The sequence below is a fragment of the Gavialis gangeticus genome, unplaced genomic scaffold (genome assembly GCF_001723915.1).
Source record: "Gavialis gangeticus isolate Ggan-Ray unplaced genomic scaffold, GavGan_comp1, whole genome shotgun sequence".
In the NCBI taxonomy this organism is placed as follows: Eukaryota; Metazoa; Chordata; order Crocodylia; family Gavialidae; genus Gavialis; species Gavialis gangeticus.
Window position 1 is genome coordinate 6741481 of NW_017729011.1, and position 3342 is coordinate 6744822.

At 44.6% G+C, this 3342-nt stretch overlaps 1 long non-coding RNA gene across 1 annotated transcript in view; it reads left to right on the forward strand.

Annotated features, from left to right (window-relative positions):
- LOC109292859 overlaps nucleotides 1–2295 on the forward strand; it is an 8935-nt gene extending 6640 nt beyond the window's left edge. Inside the window, exon 2 of the long non-coding RNA XR_002096190.1 lies at nucleotides 866–2295. This is a non-coding gene — a long non-coding RNA (uncharacterized LOC109292859). The remainder of the gene's footprint in view (nucleotides 1–865) is intronic.
- The last annotated feature ends 1047 nt before the right edge of the window (nucleotides 2296–3342 follow it).

The window sequence follows — 3342 nt, forward strand, 5'->3', positions numbered from 1 at the left end:
CCTGCCCCACCTTCCAGCACAGACTGAGCAAACCCCAGACAGAGCTCCCTCTCCTCCCTTCCCCTCCTCCCATCCTGAAGACAGCACCAGAGCTGGGGGTGGGGTGGGGGGTGGCAGGGGCTAGAGGAGAGAGACTACAGACACAGCCACTCCAAACTGGAGCTTCATCCCCCAAACCCCTGGACCCAACAGTGAACATCTATTGTTGGGGGGGGCAGGGATTGCTGTAACTCATGCTGCTTCCTGTGAAGTGCCATGATTTACAGCAGGAAGCTGTATCTCTGTCAGTGCCCTTATTGAGGACTGTTTTGGCACAATAAAGGGAACAACTCTGATGAAAGCATAGAAAGGTATCACATAGACCTAAGCTGGATATTAATAAAGCAAAGAAGGAGCAGGCCAACAAAGAAGGTCGTAGTGATGTTCTATTTAGAATCCACTAAAGCATCTCCTCTCACTATTTGTCCCTGGCTAGTGAAGGTGTTTAATGCTAGTGAATATACCCATCAAGCAATCTCTAGCAGCATTTTAAGGAAGGCAAAAATTCAAGCAAACATTAGGTTTCTGCATTTGTTTTTATTTCCAGAAAAAATGCATATGCTAGTTCAAATGCAGCTAGAGGGAAATTTTCTAAGGCATGTAAGGGAATGACAAGCACAAGAACCCATCCAAATTGATCAAGGATTGCCCTTTACCTAGGCGTTGTGAATGCCTGCCTCACTAAGGCTTGGGTGATCCCATTCCTGCCACTAAAGTTGCCAGTTCACATAAGAGCTCACTAAATACAACAGACTTGACTCCTGACACTGAAGCACATTGGTAATGACAGCTCATTTTATGTTGTTGTTTCGGTTGTTTTTTTTAGCAACAATTCTTCCAGAACAAACCATTCTGGCTTCTCCAGGCCGTTGGTGCACTCTGTGCGGAGAGAGCGATACAGGGACTGGAGGAAGCCAGGCCGAATCATCAGGAAGGTATGAGTCTGCCTCACTAGTCCTTCGGGAAGCTTGGCCTGGGATACCTACTGATCCAGAAGCATGCTGTCCCGTGAGGTCAGCACTCCAAATGCTGCCTTGTTATCTCGCAGTAGCCAACATGAGAACAACATCTAGGCACCGTGATCAACCATTCTGTTCCTGAGACTGACCCAGCTTTGTACAGAGACTTCTGAGCCCGTTACAGCTGAAGAGAAAAGAATACCTTCTTCTTAGGATCCAAGTGCTGCTCACCAGTGATGAGAGATCGGGGAACAAATGCATCACAGCTGGCGGCAGAAACCAGCCAGAGGTGGGGTGAGATTTCTGGTTGCCATACTGCAAAGAGAAGAACAAGTCCACCCTTTATTTTTTTGATTGTAGATTTCCAGGAGGTGACTGTTCAGATAGCTAGATTAGTTCAGATGGATCTAGAGAGTGAAACCTATTGGAAGCAGCTTTTGACTGAACACACAGAGGGTGGTGAGAGTGTTGCTCTTTTACTGGAGTCTGCATTTTAAGCAGTGATATCATATTGTAGAGGCAAAGCATCTGTTTTCACATCCTGTAGAGTCAAATGAAGAATCTCTTGGAGGGATTGTCTTAATGAGCTATTCAGCTGTATTCAAAATAAAAACAGCTAGCTGCCTTAGTTGTTTAAAATAATATTTGGCATCAACTTAGCCCCTTTTCCAATTTGCAACTCACCTCTAGACATGATAGATGCCCACAGATTCATTATGCAGAAGTATTCACTAGTATGTGTTAACAGTGTTCAGTCAGTTGATTATTTGTAAATGGTTCACTTTCATGATGTTACCCAAGTCATATGGTGCTTGATATTACTAAAAGTAGAGAACCCAAACCACAAGTAGCAAATAACTCACTCTCTGATATAAATTCTCAGTGAATAACCTTTACTGCTGAAATGCTTGACATTCTGAAATGTTTGAAATGTTAGGTATTCTTAGAATTGTGGCCTTTTTCACAAATTCCTGGTGGCTGACCAAATACTCATGACTGATAAATAACAACCTCTTGAATAACAGAAAACCAAATACACTGTCCTTTTGTGAAAAGACACTAGTTTTACTATTTAACCACTTCTAGTTCTGAGGGGGAAACATGCAGTCAGATTGTTTTTTTCCCCACTGTCCAGGATTTGCTGCTCGTCCTTTTTTCAGCTACTCTTGATGGGAATTTAATTAGTGAAAATGTATGTAAAATAAGTTTTACTTAATTGTTTGTGCAATGCATGGTGGGACTGAGCCTGGCTGCAAAAGCCAAGAACCTCAAATCAGTTGAGACAAAGTAGTTCTGGAAACAGCTAAAAGCAACGTGCTTAGACTGTTTGGAGAACTGTTTTGGTAGGAAACCTTAGTGAACGTGAATGTCTTGTTCTGTTGACCATGCAATTCAGTTTATATGCTGTGTATACTTCTCCTGTTTGTCTTCAAATAAATTGTTTTATACAAAAGATTGTCTTCCTTTTCATCCTTTCCTTGCACATCTATGCAATTTTTTTGGTTCCTGTGTGCTAAGAGTAAAGTGACCATATTATTTCTAAGGAAATCCAGGACACTGTCCCCCACCCCAGTCAGCGACGCTGCTAGAGGCAAAGGCAAGTAGGCAGGGATGTGGGACACAATTTGGCAGGGAGGCAGAGCAGCATGGTTCACCAGGCAGGTGGGAGGGCAGGCACCGCTGCTGCTGCTGCTGTGCAAGAGCAAAGTAAGTGGACTGGAGCAGTGCCCAGGCTAACCCAGCCCCCATCTCCAGCTACTGCCTAGGAGGAGCCATGCTGGACACATGCAGCCAGCAGCAGCAGTGCCTGCCTGCCCACCTGCCTGGTGTACCATGCCACTCCGCCTCCCTGCCAGACTGCACCCCACACCCCTGCCCGTCTGCCTCTGCCTGCAGCAGCAGATTCCTGGACTTTTGTTTCGATTTTCACCAACCTGCCAGGATGGCATATGAAATCCAAGACTGTCTTGGCCAAACCAGGACATATGGTCACCTAGCTAAGTGCCAACACAAACTCTATGTCCCACTTTAGCCACACTGAAAGACCTAATATAGTACAATTCAATTACTTTGATTTAGGGTATGAGAATCTGGCCCTAGAAAAATGCATAATTATATAAAAAGATCCCTAAATCACTATTCATCGTCCCCAAAAGTATAAAGAGTGAATCTTCCTACTGCCTAAGGAGTGTTTGAGTAGCTTCTGATCTCTTCTTGCTAAAAGTTCTGAGCACCAACACATTGTGGGTACCTAATGCAAAAACCACAATTCAGCATGGCAGTCCAGTGTCCTATGCTCTTCTGCATAGGTGTTTATCCCCCGCTCAGCGCCACTGCACTGGAA